The following is a 17620-nucleotide window of genomic DNA, read 5'->3' on the forward strand; positions in this document are numbered from 1 at the left end:
CAAAGCTTGAATTGGAAGAATGTGCGTGCACTCGACTGTACATTGCCTAGGTGCGTCCACCCCTGCCTCCCCCATTCTCCCCTTCATCTAGGCAGTCAGAAGTGTCATTTACATTTGGACATGAATTGGATGCATTTGCATTCATTGATGTAAAGATAATTTCTGAGCATATGCAGAGCTATTTCACACAAGATACTGCTGTAATAGTTGTGAGCGTTACATCTGTGGGCCCAGACGGCAGATAAGGAAACTGGGGGGTTGTCTGGTTTAAATAAGCTAGTGCTTCACCTAGGATGGCACAGTAACTCGAACAGCTATGTCATCGGCAGGGCCAGAGCTTAGCACCACCGTTGGCTAAGTGAACACCTCGTGGGGGACCAGAGGGTTTTTCCCGTGAGTAGGGAGAGTGGTCATATTGTCGGTGACCCAGGACAGCAGAGACAACATCACATGCTCCCTGGCATTTGGGCAAACTGCCACAAGATGTGAACTATCAATGTGGACCAGAGGGGGAGAGACTCCCATCATGTAAGTCCCAGTACCCCAACAGAATATGGAGAGGTGTATGGCGAGTGCCGCAAGTAATTTTTTACCAAATTAAGGGGTGTTCAAACTTTAAACTGCAGATGCAAGTGGGGGTTCCCCATAGACTGCTGTTGCCCTAACATGTTGGAAGTGGGCATGTGGCATCTGCCACGAGGGCCAGTTGTAGGATATGAAGGAGAGGGCCCCACCAAGTAGTAAAGCTGTATGAACAGAGGAAGAGCCCCAGTTGGAGAGCCCTCTGAAAAGTGCTCTGATAGCAAGGTGGAGTAGTTTTATAGAGGCAGCGTGGCGTATCAGTAGTGGATGGTATGTACAAGAAGTAAACTCCCCAGCGCTAAAAAGAAATGATGAGATGAAAAAAATAGGGATAGGGATAAGTTTTAAAAGCACATTCTTCACAAATGTAAGGTTAATAAATCATATTGCTTCCACATATTCCTTACATATTGGAAGCAATATGGTTTATTAACCTTACATTTGTTGAGAATGTGTTTATAAAACTTATCCCTATCCCTATTTTGTTTTGTACCATCATTTCTTTTTAGTGCCGTGGAGTTTACTTTTTGTATTTGTATTTATTTAGAGAGGATTAGAGATCTCCTCTCTCTCTCTCCTTTAGTTTGGCAGCTTTTTTTCATTTATTGCATACGGAGAGCTCTGGTATCTTTTATCTTTTGTCTAAGTGAATGGTATGTAACCTGGTGGCGGTTGAAAGGAATAGATATTTGCTAGAAGTATGCGCAGAAGTAGTCTGCCATTTTTTTGTATATATACACCTTGCAACCCTTATGATTATCATGCTGGAGGAAGCGGAATAAAATTACCTTTTGTTCTGAGCTGAGATTGCCAATATTTTTGCACATTTACACTGCACTGGCACTAATGGTCACTCCACTGTAACTGTGATTAAATCCCTGAGTATTCAGGGGACCCCCTGGTTGTGGATGCCATTCCCAAGCTATAGCCAGAGCTGGAGAGGAGGACGACAGCAGGTGAGGTTCCAAGGAACAACTATATACCCCAAGTAAGTGCTTGCACAACACAACACAGGTACCAGAGGTGTTTCACACTGCACTCAACAGGATTTACGTCTGAAGATAAATCAGGACCTGCATGTGGATTAAGATGGGATCAATGAAGTCACAAAGGAGGGAGCAGAAGGATCCTCCCTCACTTATATCTTCCCCAATCCTATCAATCATCGCACTCCGCATACAGTAATTGGAGGAGGAAACACACAGCATGTGTCCCCATGAACTTGTGACTCCAGCCATCCTGAGGAGGTAGTGTGCAGTAAAGCAAGGTGAAAACCTAGTTTTTGCAGCCAATGGAATAGTTCTTACCTCTCAACACAGTAGGAACAGCCCTGTTTATAAAGTACATCCACATTGACCTTTTTGTGCATGTAGGATGGATTGTAATGTGAAGGAGCATTACAATAAGTTTTTACACTCTAATTTGCTCAAGTGGTGAAGTAGCTATACAGTCATTTATAATATCCCTGTAATTTGCAGCATGCTTACCAACAGTCACAATTGTTTACCATACAGTCACAATTTTCAGAAAACAAAAGGAATGTGCCATACCAGGAAAGGGACATGGCCTTGCTGGAAATAGACAAGGCATGGTTAGATCAAAGTATATTTTTGGTGCATGAAATGTTGGGAGGTGTGCTACTGTCATAATGTTTCTGACAGTTCAATGCTTTTGAGTGTATGTTGATTTTACCCTGCAGTTTATATTTATGTTATTGTCTACTATGTATTTTATGTAGTATGCGTCCCTTGCTGGGAAATATAAGAATATTTAAATTTTATGTTATAAAATTCAATTACAATAGAAAAAGAGGAGTCCACAGGTCTTTTTTTACATTCACAGATTTTTAAGGGGACTTCAAATACCCTAATATTAAACAGACAGCGCATTTTATTATAATACATGATTCGTAGTTTTAGGACAAATAAATAAGAAATAATTTATATTTTAATTATTACGGTGTTAAAATATGTTTTAGCATACTTAGTTTTTTGCTTCATTATGTATTTTATTTTTTATTTTATTTATTTATCATTTAATTATGCACAATACAATACAGTAGGGCAGTGCATCCCAAACTTTTTCGGTTCAAGGCACCCTTAGGGTCTCCATAAAGCCAAAATAATTACCAAGTAGTCCCCCGCCTTGCTTACTACTGGCCCTGGCTGAGGCACCCTTGTGAGATCGCAGAGCCACTGCAGTAGGGCTCATCTACTAAAATTATTTCATCAACAAATTAAAATGTTATTATTGTTTTTAATAATTGCCTTAAATTATTTATTTGCTTCATTATGTATTTTAATTTTACATGAGAGAAAGCTGTCATCAGTTAACTTCTATGTCTGTGTGTGTGAGAGGATCCTGTGAGAGGTTGCATCATAGGGTTCTAGGACTAAAGCTGAGTGGGGGCAGTGGGTACTGTTCAAACACAGTATATTGTAACAACTGTTTATACAGGTATTCACAGCAATATGCACTCTAGCCTATTGTTATTGCATCATGCTATAACACTTGCACTAAAAATACAGTTGTAGCTATGTTGGCACATACTAAAAACATGGTATCCGAAGTAAATTTGATACCCTTCAACCATTACTTTGAAATGTTCAGTTTTCCAGCACATTCAATTTGCTGAAAATGCATGTTGTAAAACAGTTTAAAATGATATAATAGAAGTTGTCCCATAAACCTTTTCACTAGAACAAAAATGATCAGGATCATAAAGCCTTTCATTTCTAAATACACAGAGCTTTGCTGGGTCATTAACACTTTCATCTCAGTTAAAATATGATTTCTTTTATTGTCATTGCAGTTGCAGAAATACAAATGTATAATATAAGGAGTATGTCGAGGGAAAGACTGCCAGGGCTTACAGATAATAAATCCACTACAATAATAAAATCATGCTAAAGTTAATAGATTTTTAAAATAATTTCTTAAGCATGTGAAACTAAAAGCTGGCTTTATTTGTACAATGTTAAATTATATTCAATTGCATATAAGACTACATATTTATTATTTAAAAAGGCTTGTGGTAATCTTGTATTTTGGAACTGGATACGTTAAAAGTCATTATTGTTATTGTTTATTCATAAAGCACCACCAAAATTCTGCAGCACCGTACAGGGGGGAAATAGAGCACAGTACATAAATCATAGAGGTGCAGTTAGCAAAATAAAGAACAAGTCAAAGGCAAAATGCAGAACATTGGAGAAGCATAACAACGCAAAAATATCAAACAATTATGTACAATGTATAAAATATAGCAGGAAAGGTAAGAAACATACTTAGAAGGTAGTATTGACCATACAAGGACACATAGGTATTATATATTTTCCTGGCTCTGGACAGAATTAAAGCCAAAGAAATTATCTAAAATTAAAGCCAATTTAGCTGGCCATTTTATGTGTTATACTCCCACCATCTATTCATATGGTGTGTTATCTAATATATATCAAAACCTGTGTATCAAGCATGTGTCCCAAGACAGCCTTGAATTTGTGGAAAGGCCACGTGCGGTCAAGGTCTAAGGTGGTAGCAGATAAGGAGTGGCACATCATGCTTTTCACTTATATTTTTATTTTCTATATTAATATTTATTTACATTTTATAAATATTTAACTGTGGGTTCAATTAGTCCCAAATAATTTCCGTGTACAGTGCCTGATTAACCAAAAGGCTGACCAGGCTTCAACCTATGGTGCATGGATATTGGGGCTCTGCAGGTGTGTATCTACTGGTGGATAAGGGACTTTTTTTTAGGATGCAGCAGTCACCATTTTCATTCACAGGCTTCTTAACAAAGACAGTGCCCAATTGCTGCACACCAAGCATGTGCCTACGTGTTCCAAGCTGCCAGTCATTTGCTTGATATAGGATTTCGGAAGCAGAAGTCTGTGATTGGCTCTGGCCTTGTGGCTTTTGCGCATATGCAGCCTGCTTTACGACACACATTACCTTTCCAGTGGGCGTGTCCGTGGCAGCAAGCTGGGATTGGCTGGCCATGTGACATATACCCCCTGCCCCAGAGGTCTCTGTAATATAATTTAAGAGAAGGAACTCGTCCTTGCTTGAGGGGGACTCAGAGCACTAAGGATGGAGGGTCCCAGTGACCTAGATGAGTCTACACGTGTTGAGCGGGGTATGTACAGAACAGTGTCTGTGTGTGTGTAACAGAACTGTTCAACCTCTGTCTCTCTGTGAGACTACAAGCAGGGCAGGTTCTGACTTGTAGTTCCACAAACTCTGGGGAGTCACATCTTTATTGTGTGTGTGTATTGTGCAATACTTTATGTATTTAATGCTGTGTTATTCACCATGGTGGGTGTAACTGCCATATAATATACACGCTGACCATCATACTGTATAATACTTATATTGTCATAGTGTATAATATCCTCTGAATATAAGCCTGTATCATTCAACACAAGGTATGACTGTATTCTAATTATTTTCAATGTGTGTAAATATAGCATGGTATTCATATGTCTCTAACATGCAGTGCACATAGTGGGTCTGACACATTAAGGAATGCAAATCCAATATGTGCCATATTTTGCAAAAAAAATGCTCAAAAAAGGACTATATGCCAGTGAACGCAAGTGTATGCAATTCATCTATGAACACAACTTGAAGTTCAGAATGGGGTAGGGAAAGGACGTATGCACATAGACAATGTCCAGTAGAGACATTCCCAAGCAGATTCGAGATATTCAAGTTCAGCCGTACACAGAAGTATGCTCCTTTTCAGATGTAAGCTTTGCACCTGTTCCAGGACAGGTGTGACGGATGATAAGGATGACCAAACACAGCATTTACTCCCATAGTCTAATGGGATGATTGACAATTCACCTGCACATCTGACACCTCTCATCTCAGCAAACACCATTATAAACAGGTGGACGCCATTGTGTAATTTTATTTCAAAATAAAAAGGGAAATAAAAGAAGCTGCTAACTGCTTACTTATAAGAGGTAGATAAAACTTTCACATGTGCGTCTCAGTAGCAACAAAAGTATTTTCTTTCAAAAGTACGGCATACGTTAGCATGTGAGAATGTTTTAAATTGTCTTACAGATCTTTTTTTACTGTTGTTCAATGTGAGACTTAAAAAATACCCCTATCGAATTCACAACGTGCAGTTCATTATATTGTTTAAAATCTTTAGACATAGTTGCGTACATAAGGCAATGTGATTTTATGTTTTTAAAATGTTAGGACATTATCAACAAAAAAAAAATCATGTTCAAAAATAAAATTTCATGCTTTCTTATACTGCTTGGCCCAACATTCCCTGTGCTTCTATTTCTTAGCTGCCTCCGGGTCACCCAAGCAGCAGATGCCCCAGGGGCATGAGGGGCAACAAACGTCACTAGGGTAGAAGGAGCGACAAATGCTACAGGGACAGGAAGAGCAGAAGATATCATGGGGGCAGGAGGGTAAAAGTGGCAGATGGTAAAGAGGGGCAACATGTGGAAGATGGGAAGGAGGGGCAACATGTGGCAGATGGGAAGGAGGGGCAACATGTGGCAGATGGGAAGGAGGAGCAACATGTGGTAGAGGGGAAGGAGGGGCAACATGTGGCAGATGGGAAGGAGGGGCAACATGTGGCAGATGGGAAGGAGGGGCGACACGTGGCAGATGGAAAGGAGAGTAAAGAGGAGGCACAAATGCAGGAGCGTACAAAGATGGCACAGGGGAAGGTGGGAACAATGATGCCACAGCGGACAGCGGGTATACTGGGAGATGGCAATTAGAATGAACAAAGACATTGGTCAATTTGTTCAAAGTTGTATGGCTCGTGCTTACAATTCAATCCATTTTGTCTTACATTTTGTTGAAAAACTCTTGATACATTAACAGATAGATATATAGCTACTACCCCCAGATTCTTCTTCCTATGGATACTGTTTGTGACAGGATGGACCGCCTATGCCACCCTGTCTGTTGTTGCTGGGAACCGGCTGGGCTTACTTTGCCACCGTTCCCTTTCCTTATCCCAAATGTGCCATCTTGCTGCAGTAGGAGGGGCTTACAGTGCTGCCACCACTGAGCTCTTTTATGGCACTCACTCAGAACCACGTTCCTTCTGGATAATTGTCACTGCTAGTGTACTCCTGTGCTGGTACACTTGGGCTGGTAACTCCTGGACCGCTTACTATGGGTCAGGGTTGATGTGGATGGAACCCCCCTGGCCTATCACACTGACTAGGGCTGCAGGGTAGCTGCAGAGCGGTGGTACTGGAGAGCTAAGTCCAACCTCAGAATCAGCCGGAGAACGGATTAGATTTTAGGGTCTAATCGGCAGGTCACAGGATTACACTAATATTGAAGAAGTTGTCAAGCAGGGTCTTGAAGCAGAGTGATGTTTATTGCTCACGCGTCCTGACAAGGACAGTTCCACTGATTTAAGGTATCAGTGGTCATGTCAGATGGAACATCAGAATGATACGTGACATGCTCAAACAGCTCATCTTTTATACAGTTCTGACATAACTTCTAGCAGAGGTAAGCTAGCCCCTTGGACCTAGCTGGCTCTAACCCATCTAGAATATTCCTTTAGATCTCAGGATATAATCTAATTTTGCATCTAACAATTGAACTTCCATATCAACTTGATTTCCATCAGAACTCAGGGTGTAATCTAGATTTGCATCTAACACAATTTAACTTCCACATCCCCCTGATTTCTTCAGATGTTCTGTCTCCATTGTTTAGAGTTCCTGTCTGTCTAACAGAACCTGCATTCAGGTAACGGCTCCCTGTTGTGCATTCAAGTGTTAGTCACTCACATTGAATAGACTAAATTAGCCTTCATGAAGACATCCCCATTTTATGACCAGATGTGCCAATCTGGTCATAAAATGGCTTTTATTGGTCCATCCGTTTTTAAAACAACTACGAAAAGAGGCATAGTGGCTCTAGCCCTCTACACACCCCTGAGGAAGCCCATCATTGAGTGAAACGCGTAGGTTATGGATCCCAAACGGATTAACCAACATTCACCAGCATCTCCAACTTTACACTTTCAAGCCGGCTGCACGGACCGGACACACATCACCGCATGCGCATGCGCGAACTACGGACTTTCACTTTGGCAGCTGGATGCTAAGCAGCGTGGAACAAGGCTTCTACAGCGGCTTCCCCGAACGTACATCTGAGAAGTGGATCTTCTAGGAGCGGGGTGAGTCTACCATTTCTTTTCCCCTCCTGTGGTGTACCGGAGCTGCTATCACAATATCATTGTACATTGACTTTTATATCCATTTTACTATTTGACTGTTTATTGTGCAATCAGCACGGAAACTCTATGCAGCACGTGACTCATCACCCACTATTGTTTGGGGCCTTGTTTTTATGGTGACTGCGCCAGTACATTGGACTTTGCTACCATTGCTGCCAACAAACCTACTGAGCAGAATGGGTGTCCATTCAGCATTACATATGTCAGCATGATTGATATGTGCTTGTTGTTTTATTATCAGAGCGATTTAAACATTGTGAGATGCAATACACATCTTTATTTCATCTCTGCGATTTAATAAACATCTATTACATATTCCTTGATTGTCCCATCACTACAGGCGCCTGGGGATAACCCCAAGTCTTTTCTTGTGGTTCTCTATAATACAACCAGGGGGAGGGGTCCCCCCTTTTACAGTGTCCCCGTTTTTGGCAGCCATCTCCTATCTATACTGGTTGTTTGCGCAGGTATTACCCCACAAACTGCTGGTTGTTGATATGGTGAAGCCTGTCCACCACCAGCTGCCTAATTATTTTAACCTCTCATTGGGTAAAGTTGCCCATGTGTTGGAACACCTCCAATTACCTTGGTGTGGTCCACTAAGTGATTATTTGATAGATTCTCCATTAATGACAGGTGAACGAAAATTCACCATTTTAGATATTGTTTACCTATGCCCACACATACCCTGAGACCCAATTAGTGAGGAGAATGTAGAAAAGTCTCATTCACTTGCAAACATGAGGCCTGCAAGCTTTACTCGAACTGGGCTATGAGCACTTACATGTACAATGGACCATTGTTAGGGTCCTGCAGCTCATAAGTAATGAGCAGAAGAATGCAATTTACAGGGCTGCAAAGATTTGCCTGAGCAGGAGGTGTGGTAGCAGGCGCATGATTGTCAAACGCAGCTACACTGGAGCAATCTAACAAGGTGGGAACAGCAGCTCATTGCTCAACTTAGAGGGGCATTGGCAAGGTGTAAGTTCATAACTTGAAATAAATTCTTATGATTATAGTTTGATCTGGCCGATTTAATTACTATGGCTTGTATCAACCTCCATTGGACAAAGTACAAGGTGTCACGCTTGAGGATCTGTCTGTACCCAGAATGGGTTGTTTCTCTGTAGCTGGACTGGTGACTACATGGACAAAGCTGGGTGGACTGATATTTTTCCTCTGCATGTAGTGAAATGACTGGTGCAGATGGTGATTACACAAGCAGAGGAGAGCAAACAGGAACTGGATTGCTGAACCGGATTGGAACTGGATTGCTGGACCGGACTAGAACAGGAATGCTCTAACTGGATTGCTGGAAGAGGATTGCTTGAACTAGAATGCTGGAAGTGTATCACTGGAACCAGAATGCTGTAACCAGAATGCTGTAACCAGAATGCACTAATTGGGTCACTGTAACGGTTTGGAACCGAAATGCTGGAAGTGGAATGCTGTAACCGGACAGGAACTAGAATGCTGTAAGCGGAATGCTGGAAGTGGATTACTTAAACCAGAGTGCTGGAAGTTTATCTCTGTAACCGGAATGCTTTAACCAGAATGCAGTAATCGCATCGCTGTAACCGGACTGGAACCGGAATGCTGGAAATGGATTGCTGTCACCGACTGGAACCGGAATGCAGTAACTGGAATGAATCCAGAGTGAATGGAACCGGACTGGAACCGGAATGCAGACTGCACTGTCTGAGCTGGATTAATAGCAAGACTGTTAGCAAGATATATAGCAAGACTGCAGACTGCTGGGAGCCAGGTTGCCATCTGAAATGCAACGTTGCACTGGCAACTGGTAAGAGCTCCAGGAAGTCCTTTTATACTGATAGCTGTCTTCAAATTGGAGAATACGGTCAGCTGGTCTAAAGCAGCACTCTGAGTGGCTGAGATGGATCAGGTGACTAAGTGCAAGATGGCAGCTCCCATGAACTGGTTTTGGAAGGAAACCTGGAATGGAAGCTGTTATCACCTGATTGGCTGAGAGGAATGATGTGGCCAAATCTAAGATGGCCACGCCCATACTCTGATTCTTGACGGATCTCTGGAGTGGAGACAGACTGGGCAGAATCTTACAGAGAGGTCTGAAACCAGCAGAGCCTGATGTCCGCAGGGACAACTTGGAAAGGCAATGCAGAGGTAAGTGATATGACCTCAGAGCCTGGTGTGTGACACAAGGCCTGCTATGTAATAGTGATATTTCAGTAGTTGTATGTAGTTATATTAATTTTAGGATACTGCAAACTTCATAACTATCCTAGGACATGTTCATATGCAAATGGTGTAGAGAAGTATGTATTTTGCCATTGGTGGAGTAATACTCCATGTGTGAAGCCCCTAGAGGAGGCCCAAGAGGAGTCTTTTTCCCCAACCCAAAAAAAAACCCTTTTCTCATCCCCAAAGAAAATCCTTTCCACAGCCGTGGATGAAGACCTGGAGGACTCCTGGAAAGAACTCCTCATCATAGTTGAGGAGCACCTTGAAGAGCCCCAAGAGGAGCCTTTGGTGATACCTGAAGAGGAGCCCCTGGTGAAGCCCCAAGGAGAGACCCTGGTGGAACCCAAAGAGGAGACCCTGTTGGAGCCCATATTGGAGCCCATCCTAGGCCCCTGAAGATGAATATTTTGATTTTATAATTTAGTATTATATTAATTCTATATAATATATTGTGCAATATACATTTTTTGGGCAGCATAAAAATGTAGCCCTCAAAGCCTTTTTTTATTAAATGTGTCTGTCTTGGCCTAACCAAAGATTGCTATTTGACAGATGTCTGACTTGCGTCTAATAAAATGCAGTACTGTGTTCACACAGATGAATTTCTCATAATGTAGCTACTCTGAACTCTGCAGAGCTAGAAAAATGTGAGCCAAATGTATACCCATAGAGCAAAGATATATCTAGAAAATGTCAAAATATTGTGAGGTTTCATTTTTTTTTTTTTTGTGAGTGCTGAATAAATTCCACCAGCACAAAAATTTTATGAAAACGGCAAAAGATAACTAAATATCTGAATTTGTTAAAAAAGAACAAAAAACAAACATTATAGTTGAAGTTTTATTTAAGTTTGTTCAAAGTTAATTTACATTTTTTTTTCAAGCTATAGAAAATATTGTTATTTATAAAAAAAACCTTTGTATTTATGTGCGTTATTTTTCAGAACAAACGTGTAATAGGAATATTCTAATGCATATCATGGAATAGTGCAAAATAAATAGAATAAGATAACACAAATGAGACTGACCAGGCAGCTGTGCCAAGTTATAAAGTCAGAAATCTGCAATTTTCAATTTATAAAGCCACAAATCTTCAATTTCAATGACTATGTATAATTAGCAACTATCTTCCAGTATGATGGCAGTACCCCCATCTGTCATTAAAACTTTGTAATGAAGATCTTTGACATTGTTAATTATACATGCCATAAGTAAAATATAATATGCCAGTGATAGTGACCAATAAGAATATTATGCTAGTTATAATTTAAATTAACTTGTAATGTACCAGTGAGAAACCTATAATATACCAGTGATAATTTCCTGCATGATGAAATGTACTCAGTAATAATACCCAGGAACATTTTGCTTACCAGCTGTAGTGTCCAGCAATATTTGTTATGCTTGTTATAATCTAAAGATCTAAAAAAAAATGCAACATATAAGCCCTTGTAAGGTCTAATCTGCCATGATATGATACCCAGTAATGTAATATGTCATTGATCAACCAGCAACCTCTAGTATACCAGTAACAATGCCCAGCAAGACCTGATGCAATTGTTAATGCCCTGTGAGAACTAAACTGAAAGTATCAGAAAGATCTAGCAGGTTAGTGACAAAGCCCTAAAATTAAATAGAAGCATGATAATGTCTGGAAAGGTCAAATATGGCAGCAACAGTGGCCATAATAAGGCTCATAATGTCCAGCAGTAGCAAAAATATAAATGAAGACGACCAGTGGCAGCAATACCCATTCAAATCAGTGCTACTCAGTAAAGGGATTTTTTATATCATGCAATAGTTCAGCATGATGTGATAATCCATATAAAGGATTAATATGCAGTAACTTTCATGAAACATGAGTGTTTAGGAGTAATAAGGTGAATGAGGGTGATGAAGGAATTGCACGCCTGTGCGTTCCTCAGTCAATCAGGAGAAATAAGGTAGTATGTAGTGCAATAAGGTGCCTTTGCTTGTAAATCACATAGAGGAGCAAATACAAATGCAATGATACGTGCTTTAGATTTTACGTCATGTAAGTGAGTTACTACTGTATTCATCAAGAAACCATGTGCGCTGAACCTTGAATACGGACGTGTCTATGCATGAATTACGCATTTGTACGTATGCATTTTTTTAAAAAAACCTCACTCATTAATTTGTGTTCCTTGATGAATCAGGCTCAGTGTGTGTTATAATGTATCTATTGTACAGATGTATGATCTGTGTTATGTACTGTGTTCTTTTATTGCTCGGTTTGCCATATTACATATATCTATACATTTTCCAAACAGGCCCCATCATTTCAGGACCCAGATAAGAAGCCAGAAGAAGGTTATTAAAGCTGCAATAACAGGTGATAGAGAACAACACAGTACACCAATAGCCTCATCCTTTAGTCATCCTAATTTTGTTTCTTAACCCCTCCTGCTCTCTCTTTTCCTCTTTTTCCCCAACTCTCCCTAGTTATCCTCTATCTCTCATCTTCCTTGGTGTTCTGTCCTTCTGGCAGATTTAAGGCAAAGTAGTTCTTCATTGATTTATTGCTGAACATGATTGTAAACATTGGTGGTGGTAGCACTACAAATGTATTAGCCTAGGGGAACCGGAACCCTTAATCAGTCACTTTGTGACAGGTGAACCTCTTCTATAGGCCATCAAAGTGTGCTTGTAGGCCCCAAATTTATGTCAGCACTGAGTTTCTGATGACCTGGTGGTTAACAATATGGGGCATATTAAAATTAGCTTGGTGGTCCGCGATTACGTGGCCACTGCAATTTACTCTAAGTAATACGGCACCGCAATACCATGGATTTCCATTCGCAACTCTATGGGATGTGAAGGAAAATGGACACTGGTGCACAAGAGACATCACACAATGTTACAGAATACCAGTAAGAGTGTGTCAAATATTTAGTCTGAGTCTTAGCGGCTGTTTAGAAAACCAAAGGTGCTAATAAAAATAGAATACTCTCTTGCACAAAGAACAATGTAGACATTAACCTTTGGAATGTTTCTCAATTTGAAACAAGATTAAAGTATTTAATGAAAAAGTGATGTATATAAAGCCCATAACCCTTAGGCTACCTTGATTTCCTTGAAAAATATGAGTGCCTTATTGAACAGAGGAAAAACTTCTATCTCACATAGCTACTCATCATACATCACAAGTCAAGATATCTAGGTGCAGTTTAATAAAGAAAAAAATGTGAAATTCCAAAAAAATTAGAAAACATGGAGACTTTATACATTGAAATAAAGTGTGGTACAGTGAGCAGCATTCTTAGAAGACAGAAGTTTGGCATATGAACTTAATTTACTATTTCACATCACAATCTTCCCGAATGCATTTAACAGGAGTCTCATATTACTTACTACTTAGTGCTGTTGGGAGACCCTGCTCCTTCCACTAGTAACTTCGCAGCCTGCCGCTTCCTGCTTGCCTCTTTTTCTTTATTCACACCATGATACTACTCCTATCACATACAGCTCCCCACTGGATCTAGGGGTGGGATAAGCCCTTATAGGCTCTTAAACTCCCTAGTCATCTAAGGGGCACCCTGATGTTTCTACCACTCTGAAAACCTGCAATGCCCTCTCTTACAGGGGTGGGCAAGTTTCCGAACCCTGAGTGAAGCCTTGGTGGATCCCAGGTTATAGGGACCACCCCTAGCCTTTTGGTCTCAGGAGCAGGGATTGAGGGGCCCTTCCTCATTTGAGGAGGGCCTGAAGCGCCGCACCTTTTTTGCACTTGGGGCACAAAAGCAACGATCCAGAGCTTTCAATAAAAGAATAAAAAATGAATCTCTACTCCTGTAAAAATTTCTGATGAAGATTAGAATGTTGCTCTAATCCTGCCCACCTCAAAACTGGGGACCCAAGGACAATCATGATATAAATATGGATACAAAAAGGTGTCCTAATCTCAGTCAAATGCCCTGGAGTGGTCCAACTGTGATACCTGTATCATTTGCTAAGCGCATTCCTTAGCAGAGTGTTTATAGCACTTAACTTTCCTGTGCACACTGGCTATGTCTGGCTTCCATCTGAGTCTGAACAAAAGACAGAAGGAACAGCCTTTTTTACACATTTAACCCCTAAGAAGCTCCAAAAAGATGAGTTTCTTCCACAATAACAACCATTCAACATTTATGGATGGAATAACACTTAAGTACAACTGTTACTGAACTTCTAGGTTTTCACTGAGTGCAATCAATAATAGTGTCCATGAAGTCATAATGCACATATATTAGCAAAGGGATCAGATATTACTCATAGGTTCTGGAAGTCACCTAGTATATGCTACTGTACTTACTTCCTTGTAAACTCCTTATATCACAGGGAATCAGTGACACCAATTCTTGTATGATAGGAACAATTCCACATACTCGTATTGATAGGAGGAGGTTATAGCTTCAGTCTTGGTCCATAATTCTTCTAACTTCTTATGATGCATAATATTTATTTTGTTGCATAACTGTTTTTTGCAAGATATTGATCATAGTACTTCACTACAAAGTCCATGCATTCAGTTGTCCATACAAGAGGCCCTATTGTAAAAAAATCACTTTGTTCAGCATCAGATGCTCAAGATGGTAAAGACAGTTTATAAAAATGTGGGAACACCATTTGTACTTACATCAGTTAGTGCTTAAGAAGGCAGCGCACAGAAGATTTGATGAGCTCAAAAATGCAATCCTAAAGAGAGAGAGGAAGGGTATACTCCTGCATAGCCATCGCAGCAGCATTCACATTGATTCCTGCTTGATTGGATGAATGTAAATGTAACAAGAAGTTGTGCCTTTTATTGATTAGCACCACCACCAGTTATTATTTTCTCACATTAGAAATTTACAGAAGACTAAGAACTGAGATCTGCATAGGAGCGAAGGATAATAAAAGCTTTGCTGTATATTTAACTGAACTATTCTCTGGAGTGTTAACAGTTAATTTGGTGATACGCCTATCTGGTGTCATAGGGGAGGGGTTAGGACTATAAGTTGGATGGGCGGAGTTTGCTCAGTCCTTTGCAGATCTGGAAGTTGCATATAGCAGACGTGGATTCGATAAGTATCCTCTTCTCCTCCCTGTCTCTTGCCTTTTTCTCTGCTTTGTGAGCTTTTTTCTCATTTTCTTAACCCCCTCAGTGTGTGTCTGCCCCTATCCTTAATCCCCCCCTCCTTTTTTGTTTCACTCGATTCTTTTCCTTTCACCCATCCTCCCCCTCCCATTTCACCCCTTCTTTTCTCCTTTCATCCATACCTTCTGTTTTAATCCCCCCCTCCCTTTCTTCCCAAATTAACCCCCTTACCTTGTCTTTTTTGGTTATTGTATTTTGGTCGGTGGTGCTTTATTTTCCCGGGTTAGCGCTGTTTATGATGTCAGGTGTCGGTGCCCCCACTCCGCTCTCCAGCAGGGCTAGCGCCCCCCTCCCCCCCGGGTACCCGGAGGTCTAGTGGTAGGGTGAGGGTCCCCCCTTCAAGGGCTTCTGCAGAGGGGTACAGCGGGAAGATCGCCGAACCGGAAGTGACGGCCGTCATTTCCGGTCTAGGTCAGCAGAGTCGGCGGTCCACCCGGAGGCGGCAGACTTGTCCAGCCATGGACAGAGGGCATCCAGGTCATGCAAGTAATCAACCGGCAGAAGGCTACCTCTCAGCCGGTCATCACGCTGTTAAGGAGATTAGTATGGAGGTGTTTAGTAGATGACATTAGCTTCAGGGCGCAGCATGTCCCTGGGGTGGATAATGCGCTGGCGGATTCATTATCTAGAGGGGAATGGGAGAAATTCCGAGCCTTGGCACCTCAGGCATCCCTGTCGGGGTCACCTTGTCCCACTTATATCTGGCAGATTGTCAAGCCGGGATAGAGGGTCTAGCTGAATCATCATTGGCACCCGCTACAAGGGAGAAGTATCGTTTGGCTTGGCGTGACTGCTGTGCGTTCCGGGACCAAGGGCGCGAGTCCGTGGCCACAGGGCATAAGCTGATGCTAGCGTATATTTGGGCTGGTTTCAAGTCCGGTAAGTCCAAAGCGGCAATGTCAGGGGCTTTGGCGGGGATATCCTTTTTTGCCTCCGGGTGCTCCGGTTTCCTCCCACACTCCAAAAACATACTGGTAGGTTAATTGGCCGCTAACAAATTGACCCTAGTCGGTGTGCCTGTCTGTCTCTGTCTGTGTGTGTGTGTGTGTGTGTGTTAGGGAATTTAGACTGTAAGCCCCAATGGGGCAGGGACTGATGTGAATGAGTTCTCTGTACAGCGCTGCGGAATTAGTGGCGCTATATAAATGGTAATAATAATAATATAGATGCAAAGGGTATGTGCTTTACACAAGTTTAATGGTCTGCAATCAGACAGGTGCAATACACATCTATACAAAACACAAGTCAGTGATGTGTGGGTACCGCACCAGTGGGACAGGTACAGGCATCACAAATTTACATACACACGCCCCCAACGGAGACCTAGGTCGAGGAAGTATCGGAGGATTGTCATGGATCGATCGGAAATGTATACACACAACACAATGGAAAGGAGATTGGAACGAAAATATTGAATGATACGACCAACAAATGAGGCGACAATCTTCAATTTGGGCAGACTTTCCACCATTGTGTCACACACACACTGACCCGACTTTTGAACAAGCGGTCGTATGTCGGCTGGTTGAGCTGATTATTGGACAAAAACCCTGTAGTGTGTACCCAGCTTTACTATGCTTGCCTTGCTTTTGTGCCGTCTACCAGTTTTAGACCCTCATCATTATTCTCAAGACCCCTCCTCCTTCCTGTTCATTCAAATAGAAAGTTCACAGTGGAAAATCACTGATAATAGAGATAAGTGGTTTGAATTAAGGTAATTCTTAGAAATCCAAGATTTGCATATCAAGACGGCTTGAAGTTGCCAATGCTTCTCAGATCTAAAAATGAGACAAAACATAATTTTTACATGGGCAGATTTTGGATCTTGTAATTTGATTATCGGAAGTCCAGGTTCTGACTTTTGGGGGACATAGTCCTGCACAAGGCTATATGCATAATACTATAGTAGAAGCACAACTACAACTGACAGAAACTTATGCACAGGTCACATGGCATTTTTGGGCCAATAGGTGAGCAGTAAATGTTGGGAGCCACAAATGTATACATTGTTTGATTATATCCCTTGGTCACTGTGCCCATCAATAAAACAGAGTGTAATGCAAGAAATTACTTTGACATAAACATCAAATCACTAAATAATGGAACTCCTAGATAGGCCAAGCAATTTTTATCTACCGTCAAATACAATGTTTCTATAACATTATCTATAGATATAATGAAAATGATTGTAAATCCATTTTAATTACAAATGCATTTTAATACTAATGTAGAAAGAAAAACATCTCCAAATTGCATAATTATATGAGCTTTTTTAGCATTTTCATCAAATTAACAATTTTGGGTGAAATCCAAATCCAAAACATAAAAACAAAACAACTAGTCTGGTTTTGCCACCAAAACCAAGACTGAGGTGCTCTCTCACCACTAATTGTTTAACTTAATGAATTCCACCTAAATGTGAATGTTGGGTATGAT

Source organism: Mixophyes fleayi, chromosome 2 (assembly GCF_038048845.1).
Source record: "Mixophyes fleayi isolate aMixFle1 chromosome 2, aMixFle1.hap1, whole genome shotgun sequence".
In the NCBI taxonomy this organism is placed as follows: Eukaryota; Metazoa; Chordata; class Amphibia; order Anura; family Limnodynastidae; genus Mixophyes; species Mixophyes fleayi.